This window comes from Mustelus asterias, chromosome 18 (genome assembly GCF_964213995.1).
Source record: "Mustelus asterias chromosome 18, sMusAst1.hap1.1, whole genome shotgun sequence".
NCBI lineage: Eukaryota > Metazoa > Chordata > Chondrichthyes > Carcharhiniformes > Triakidae > Mustelus > Mustelus asterias.
Window position 1 is genome coordinate 40,741,111 of NC_135818.1, and position 9,715 is coordinate 40,750,825.

A 9,715-nucleotide genomic window follows, 5' to 3' on the forward strand; every position below is an offset into this window, starting at 1 on the left:
GGAGGACCGCTTGAAGGCCCTCCACAATGACTTGTGTCATCCTGGAGTCACCCGACTCTACCATTTCGTCAAAGCCCGCAACCTGCCCTACTCGGTGAAGGATGTCAGGTCAGTGACGAGAAGCTGTCGGATTTGCGCAGAATGCAAACCACACTTTTATCGACCAGACCGGGCACAATTGGTCAAGGCCACTCGCCCTTTTGAGAGGCTGAGTGTGGATTTTAAGGGCCCCCTTCCCTCAACGGACCGGAACGTCTATTTCCTCAACATAATAGACGAGTACTCCCGGTTCCCGTTTGTTGTCCCCTGTGCGGACACGTCGACTGCCACCGTCATCAAGGCATTCAGTGAGCTTTTTATCCTGTTCGGGTACCCCTGCTACATTCATAGCGACAGGGGCTCGTCGTTCATGAGCAACGACTTGAGGCAATTCCTGCTCTCATTCGGGATTGCCTCTAGTAGAACCATGAGCTACAACCCTAGGGGTAACGGACAGGTGGAAAGGGAGAATGCTACAGTCTGGAAGGCTGTCCTACTGGCACTGAAATCCAGGGGCCTTCCAGTCTCCCGTTGGCAGGAGGTCCTTCCAAATGCGCTCCATTTTATCCGCTCCCTCCTGTGTACGGCAACCAATGCTACTCCCCACGAGAGGATGTTCTCATTCCCTCGGAAGTCGTCCTCGGGGATCTCATTACCAGCCTGGTTGACGTACCCAGGACCCGTCCTTCTGCGGCGACATGTGAGGGCTCGCAGGTCCGACCCCTTGGTCGAACCGGTCCAACTCCTCCACGCCAAAACTCAGTATGCCTATGTGGCATATCCTGACGGGCGAGAGGACACTGTCTCCATTAGAGACCTGGCGCCCGCAGGGGACGTAGCAACTCCTGTCGCTCCCATACCCCCTGTCACGAATCCCCTACTACTCATTTTTTCCCCAGACGTGGCGCGGTCAGCACCGGGACCAGTGCATAACAGTTCTACTCCCATGTACAGCTTGCCTGAGACTTGGAGATCGGCGCCACCACCGAAGGTTCCAGGATCCCCTGCACCATCGCCTCACCAGGGCCAACCGGCCTGGGACTCCTTGAGGGGACAGCCGGACGTTGTTTTGGAGAGAACGCCACCGCAAGCACCTGCTTCGGTTTCGCAACCGGTGTTGAGGAGATCACAGCGACGGTGCGGTCCTCCAGACCGTCTGGACTTGTGAATTTTGTACATATGACCTGTTTTTTTTTGCACCCCGCCGGCCTTTGTTTTTAAAGGAGGGGTGAATGTGGTGAACCATCGTTGGTTACCACTGGGGGTTGTTCTTATGTTACTGTTGAGTTAGGGTGTTGTCACTGTGGGGGTTGTACAATGTTGTTGGGTTAGGGTGTTTACCTGTTGTAAATGTTATTATGGCACATCCCGGTGGGGCCCCGCCTCCGGAGGAGAGGTATAAGACCCTCTGCTCCGGCAGGACCCCTTCAGTCTGAACTGGTGTATTCGTGTTAGTAGTTCCATTGTTAGACAATAAAAGCCTTCAATACTGAAGCCTTGTTCCACGTGCTTGATTGTCGCGCATCACAACTGTAGAGCCATAGAAAAGGTACAGCACAGAGGGAGGCCATTTGGCCCATCTTGTCCATGCCGGCCCATAGATACCCAGGTGCCCTTTCTAATCCCACCTTCCTGCACCCGGCCCATAGCCCTGTAGCTTGCAGCACTTAAGGTGCAGGCCTAAATACTACCAGCATCTAGGGCAGCTAATTCCAGACACCTACCTTGTGTAAATAAAGCTGTGAGCGGCTCCCTTGTATTATGTTTGCATGCAGTGTTTGCATTTTGCAGGAACATATTTTTCTCTAAAACAGAAATAATTACCGCATAAACAGAAATAATTACCACATATACAAGTTTGCTGTGAACTTCAGAGCTTTACTTTGCAATGAGTAATAACTCATATACATAATAATGTACTTGCATAAATATCATAGTATTTGCAACGTTTCTACAAATATCAAAGATTGTGCAAAACGTCGCCACAGAAGATAGTTCCAGGTAATTCAGAAACTTGTTTTTAAAAATCTTAATAATTCAGTTCACTTACAGACTTGCAGAGTTATTTACTCACTGGCTTATGAAACCCATGGTGATATCTAATTAAGTAAAATTATATTATTTGTCATTTGAATTGGCTTTTTTTTGACAACAATAAAGGAATAATTAGCATAAATTCAAACCTGACTGCAAACACAGCTGGAAATAAAAAACGCACACAACAACATTAATTGTTTCAGTCTTAAGTTTAGATGAATACATTTGTAAACTAATTTATGCAAAATGCTAGAATTACAGGATATTGTCTACCTCCCTATTAGTTAAACATATATTTCTTTGCATAAATGCGCATATTTTCTTGGAATATGCTAATTATCTCATTCAGTTGAGGAAATTTGTTGGCAGTCAGGGAAAAATTATTCTCCTCCCAATCTGCTGTAGAAACTATGGATTAATCAGAGTTTCCACAAATAAAACAGGAACAGTTATATAAGTTTATTTATTAGTGTCACAAGTAGGCATTACATTTACACTGCAATGAAGTGATTGTGAAAATTCCCCAGTCACCACGCTCTGCCTCTGTTTGGGTACACTGAGGGAGAATGCACCTGACTAGCACGTCTTTTGGACTGTGGAAGGAAACTGGAGCGCCCGGACGACATGCAGACATGGGGAGAACATGCAGACTCCGCACAAACAGTCACCCAAGCCAGAATTCGAACTTGGGTCCCCAGTGCTGTGAGGCAGCAGTGTTAACAACTGTACCACTGTGCCACCCCACTGCTAGAAACAGAAATATGTAACTTTCTTCTACTTCTCAACATCTAGGAAGCATTATTATGGCTCCAACCTATTGTAAATTTATCATTCATATCTTTACTTGTCTAAAATTCTGTGTCAACTTTCTTTAGTTGATATTACTTCAGTGATATTGTCCAGCAAGAGTTAAGTCGTGGAAATTATTCAAGATGATGTTTGGAGTGATCCTCTCTAATGCAGGTGTATGTATGATAAGTGTGATATAAGCCTCACTATCTATAATCCCTCCATATAAATGAAGGAAATAGAAGGAACTGAATTGAACCGTGCAGTGGACATGTTTAGAATAGGAAATATAGAGCAGATTAAGATGAGTGTCAATAAGGAAGGAGGAGTGAGAAAGCCAAGGAGAACTGTGCGAAGGAGTGCCTTTAAATAAATATATAAATATAAGAAACAATAAAAATAAATGAGGTAATATGGAACTGTATCTTTGCAACAAGGATTATTAATTTCAGTTTACCCCCTATTAATCCAGAGTTGTATTGTGAGCTAAAATATTTGAAATATCCAATATTTCAAATTCAACAACCGGAATAGAACTGGGGTAAAGACTTTTGAGTATTGTATGATTAAGAAATTTGAATTATGTATGAATTAAAGTTTTGAATTAAAAAGGTCAGATTGTGTAAGTATTAGTTGTGGCTTAAATAAGATGCAGGGTGGAATCCATAGAATCCCTACAATGCAGAAGGAGGCCATTCGGCCCATCAAGTCTGCACAGACTCTCCGAAAGAGCATCTTACTCAGGTGCAACCAATTGAAGAACTCTTTCATGCAGCCTAGGAGGAATGATCACTTGGATTCTCCACAATGGAAACCCACCTTGGACGGTCAACTCAAGCTTTATTGACACATATGGGCTGGAATTTTACCATCCCACCCGCCATCAGCATTGGAGCGGGTGAGGGGCAGACCATGGAAAGGTCCATTGACCTGGGCAGGATTTTACGGTTTTGGGACGAGCGAGGTCGTAAAATCCCGCCCATGGTCTCAAATCGGAATGCGGATGATGTTATCGTTCCTTTCAATGCCATATCCACCCCCTTTCCCACCAGAGGATAATTTCTGATATGTCTCTGAACATGAGAAACTGTCACTGGCAAATGAACTACTAGCAAAAAGTAAAGAATATTAGCAAAACTAGTTGGTGATATCTGCTCAGTAGGTAAAGGTAAGCGTGATAATGAATCACCATTAGCTTGGCACTCTGATTAACGATACTTTATATCATATGAATGTGCAGATAAGATGAGTGACCATCTTTGCAATCGACTAGCAGTTAACGACGGTATTCCTTATATGGCTCAAAAATGGTAGATAAAGGTCGATAATTAGTCACTAATGTAAAATGATGACCATATAAATAATGAAACTTTTGTAGACCAAAAATTATACTTGTTGCTTCTTTTTCTAACTGAGAATAGTTAGATTCAGCACCGATCAGAGTAAGCAAGACAAAAGATATTGGTCGTTCTGATGGCACAGGGGCTGATCTTATCTACACGCCTGCCAGTAGATTTATGGGGCGAGTCAGTAAGATTATGAAAGAGGTGAAAAATCAGGTTCTGGCCCAATTTCTCATCCCTCGCGATTTTACTGGCACCGGATATCTGGTGAGTTCAACCTCACTCGTGAAAAAGGCACAAGGCTGATCTCAATATTTAAATTCTACTTTAAGTATTATTAGGGAGCCTGGGATGGAATTGCACAGGCTCACTTGCCTTAGCGGCCTTGCTGGTGAATGGTAGACCTGTCATGATGCCTCATCAGAAGGACTGGAGGCCATTGAGATTGCCCTGGGAGGTCGGGGCAGGAATTTCCCCTTGGGCAGTGCCAGCTTGGCACCCTGGAACTGCCCACCCTGACACTGACAACCTGGCGCACTGGCAATGTCCACTGGGCATCAGGCAGTGCGAAGGGGGTACGGCCTGAGGAGGTGGGGCCTACCGGAAAGGAGCAGGGCCTGAAGGGGGCAGGGCTTGAGGGGAGGTGGACAGGAGGAGACACCGTGCACTCTGCAACCAGGATCGGGGGGCGGGGGGAGGGGGGGGCAAGGGGGGCGTGGGGGGGGAGGGGGGGTGGAGTGGGGAGAATGCTGCACACTCTGAAACCGGTAATCAACCGAGAAGGGGGATGGGGGGAGGAACGATCAGCCAGGCGGGGACAGGGGAATGATCAGCAGGCCCGTGTGGAGGGGGGCAGAATCAGCTGGTCCATGGGGGGAGGGGGCGAGGTGCGGGGATTGGCTGCGGAGGCCACAGAGCGTGGTGGAGGAAGGGGGAGGCAGTGACATATCTCTCTGTTGCACAGAACAGAGAGATCTGTGCATGCAGAATTGCACCCTCTGCTGTGAGCTGCCAGCTTTTGGCGAGCTTAGGCCCTGCCCCTCTCCACTGGCGGGAAACAGGGACAACATTTTTTTGCTCTGAGTGTGGTAAGAGTGTGCCACGGGCGGCAGGGTGGCACAGTGGTTAGCACTGCTGCCTCACAGCACCAGTAACTCAGGTTCAATTCTGGCCTTGGGTCACTGTCTGTGTGGAGTTTGTACATTCTCCCCGTGTCTGTGGAGTTTCCTCTGGGTGCTCTGGTTTCTTCCAAAGATGTGTGGGTTAGGTTGATTGGCCATGCTAAATTGATCCTTAGTGCTAGGGGGGCTTTCAGGATAAATACTTGGGTTTATGGGAATAGGTGGGATTGGTGGGATTGTGGTTGGTGCAGACTCGATGGGCTGAATGGCTTCCTTCTGCACTGTAGGGATTCTATAATTCTATGAAGATTGGATTTTTAACTCGACCAAAAATGCGGTGCGATTCTCTCCCATTTGCATGCTCTTTGAGCACTTAGAACTTTTTAGATAAGATCGCCCCCATAGCATGTGAAACTACTGCTCCTTCTCCATAAAGTGAAGTGCAGCAAGCAAGCAGTAATGGTAGTTTTGGATTAAAATGAATCAATACTTCTGCAAATCACACATCCTTGCAATGCTTTCTCTCATTCTGTTGTCCAGTGCCATGACTGTTTCACACATAGTAAATTATAATGGCTTTAAAAAAAAGTAGCTAAATTAGAAACAGATTTGCCATAATAACTTACGAATCTTAGAAAGGATCTCAATTGCGAAACATTCGTCAGACATGGGCTGCAATTTTCCCAAAGAAATTTGAAGTGCCCAATGGCCAGGAAAATTGGGTTTTTCTGCCCATTTTTGGGCAAGCTTATTTGAATGAATTTCCAGCACTCTGTGCAATGTAGAGGCATCAGGGGATTTATGCCAGTGGCGGTGGGGGGGAAACTAATCCTGCCCGAGAGGCTGGCATCAGACTTCTCAGGGGGCCACTGGGCATGCACCAATCTTCCAGTATACTGGGCATTCAGTTGACATTCCCCCCCACGCCCAATCACTGGCCTCCCGATGGCCGGCCTCAGCCTCTGATGGCCGTCCTGGCATGTGGCCGCTGGCCCCACATCAGCCCTCACTCCCTAATGTAGCGTTCTCCCCTTTCCTCTCCTCCTACCTGCCCCCAGTCTGGCCCCACCCCCTCAGGCCCTGCCCCAGGCTGGCAGTACCAGGGTGCCTGGTTGGCAATGCCAATGTGCCAGGCTGGCACTACCCAAGGGGCACTGCCCCCACTCCCCCTGTCCATGGCTTCCTGGGGGCCTCAATATCCTCTGGTCCCACCAGTGAAGCCATCACGTCAGGTCCCGATTGCTGGGGACCATATGTGATCCCTGCTGGTGTGGGCCTCCACTGGTGGGACTGGAAACGTAAGTGAGCCCAGATGATACAGTCCCAGGCTCGCTAACTAGATGGAAATAATGGTATGAATATTTAAATCAGCCTCATGCTGTTCCTTGGTGCGAGGCTGATCACATCATAAATAATGTTCTTGGAAATTTGCAATCAGTCAGACGCCAATCGCAATTCCCGTTTTTGGCCTCCCGCTAAAATTTCCCAGCCTACTAGACTACTGGACCAGCACAGTGGGCCGGGAAAATCATTCCCGTGCTGCTTCTAAAATAGTGTCCATGTTTTGAGGTTTTATGTAGGTATTTACTATCAATAACATGACCCAAATACCAGAGTGACATTTTGGAAAAAGTCAAACTTTTCTTTCTTGATACGCAGACCATGTGCTTCAAGACGTTTCAATGTTGCTCTTGTTTCCTGGACCCTGTAATCAGAATATCAACCAGAGAGATCACTTAAAATCGGATTCATCCATTTTTGGAATAGGGCTGGTGCAGATGTTATTCCAAAAGGCAATATTTTATAATGAAGAAGACCTTTATGAGTAATGATGGTAAGCAATGGTTGTGATTCAGCAGCTACATTCATCTGTAAGTATGTTTGTGAAAGATCAACCTTGTAGAATTTCTACCCACCTAATAACCCAGCAAACAACTCTTCCAATAAAGGAAGTGGATATTGATCAGCACATCACTGGATTGATGGTTTTAAAATCACCACAAATACGAACTCAAACATTTGGTTTCACGACAGGTGAGATGGGGATAACCCAGTCACTCATTGTAACTGGCTCTAACACACCAGTGTTAACAAGTTGTTAATTCTTCTTAAACTTTGGGATGAGTTGCATATGACACCGTTCTTGCTTTGAGACATTTGGTTGACTGTTAGGCTTAATCTTGAGCTTCACTTGAACTGCCTTCATTGAGCTGAGTGGCTCTTTGGATACACTCTTATATTTATCCAGAAGATGCTGTAGGTCTGTTTTGGTATTGACCAATCTGTTGACAGCACTCCAATTAAGTTTCATCTTCTTCAACCATGACCTCCCAATAGAGCTGGAAAAATACCACAGATTGACCATGATGTAACAATTTAGCAGCACAATCTCTTCCATGTGTGTCCTTAAAATCACATCAGCTGTGAAGCCTCTTTAGCAGCTAGTCCCATCGACACTGCAATTTCTACTGTTGTCATTAAATAGAAACATGTTCAGTGAGCAATCTTCTTTGGATAGCCTAATTTTGGAGACCACAAACTAGACTATTCTGAAGGGAATTTTCTCTAATGACTTACAAAACTCATAAAGTACTGAAACTGCTCTGCACAGGAACTCCATGATTCATTTTCTTCATTGCAAGGCCCCATGGATCCTAACTGATCCACCGGCTGGAATTTTACCTCCCCGCCCACCACGGGAATTGGGGCGGGCGAAGGGCGGACAATGGAAATGTCTGTTGACCTTGGGCAGGATTTTACTGTTTCGGGACGAGTAAGGCCATAAAATCCCACCCACCATTTTTCTTTAAGGCACTGGCGACTTGAGACTGCTTGGTATATATATTTTTACTGTCTTCCCAGTACTCCATTTTTAAAATCAGGAGACAGCAACAACACAACAACAAGGTTCCTTTAACAACAACTTTGATAGATATCTTTCAATAGTGGAAAGAATCTTTACATTGACAAGGTTTCACTGTCCTATCAAAATCTGCCTACAGCTGCACTGTCCCATAGTATGTTGAGAGGTTTGTTTAAACCATGGAGTTAGAATCCACTCTGACATTGTGCACATTCTTAAACTTCTTGTAGTAAACTTCCATCACCTTTGATGCTGTGAATGGCTTCAGATCATTAGCATACACACAGTACAAAAACACCTTCCTTTTCTTCTTTTCCCTCTTCGCACTTTCCATGGCCACTCGGTTGCTGTAATTAAGCAATCAAGAGCCCCTCAAATCACTAACTTTGTACAAGTTGTTGTTTAGTGATATTTTTGTAAAAAAAGAGTTAAACTAACACCGAGAGCACAGGGAAGAAACAACACAGCAGCTTGCGGAGTTAACTTCTGAGCATTTCAAAAGCAGACAAGCCTAGACATCATCAATCAATGTCAGCTTGTGTTAGTTTCTGCAGCCTTCGAGTAAATTAAAACTTGAAACACTCTGTTGAACAATCCTGTATTACTGTCTGACTACAGCGGGAGTGTTCCCTTCTTTCCTTTCATGTTAGTTAGCTGAATTGGCCTTCTTTTCAATTTGTTTCAGCCCTGGCTCCTCTTATCAGACTTCGAGATGCGATAATTTATGTCTCGTTTTATGGAGCTTGCAAGGCTTATTCCCTCACTTCAAACACAGATATAGTACCATTGTCCACTTTCAGACTGATATTATCTGGTTTGATCAGCTGCTTAGAATATAATGATATCTTCAGTTCTGAGAATGTCTTCTATCAGTGAGGTTTTAGGCAAAGCCTTCTTATTAACACAGTCCTCAACCTCCCAAGGCATGCTGGTAAATTTGGTCAAGTTTCTTCATTAATTCATTCGTTCATTACCATTATACATCACAGAATAGGTTGCTCTCATGCTGGCCAGATGGTCCACAGTAAAACTTAGTTTTGGCTCAGTTAATTTTGCTTTCAGAATGTCAAACCAGAGTAATTCATTTTTCTTAGATTTGCATCCTCCATGGGATTAATTTAGTCATATTTTTGGATTTTCAGAAAGCCTTCAACATTGCGAGCAGACGTCCAAGTGGAATGGGGAACAAAGTCTGTTTTATTTGCAGTTCCTGGCAGTGTTGTTTTTGTACAACAACAAAAATAAACATTGAGATCTGCTCTGTATTCACAGTTCATTTTGGTCTAGTGTTCAGAGTTTAAGTACAAGTTACGTTAAAGAGCATCCCTGATGGCATATTCTTCAATATATTGTGCACAGATGATGGTTAAATGAGTTAAAACTTTTAATTTCAAGACTGGTGTGGGATTGATGTTTCCTCGAGCTCAGATTATTTCTGCTGGTTTATGCCAATTCGTGCCTTTTCAGTTTGAGTGTATTCTAATGAGATTAGGAGGGTAATTGGGCATAATTTGACTTTGGCA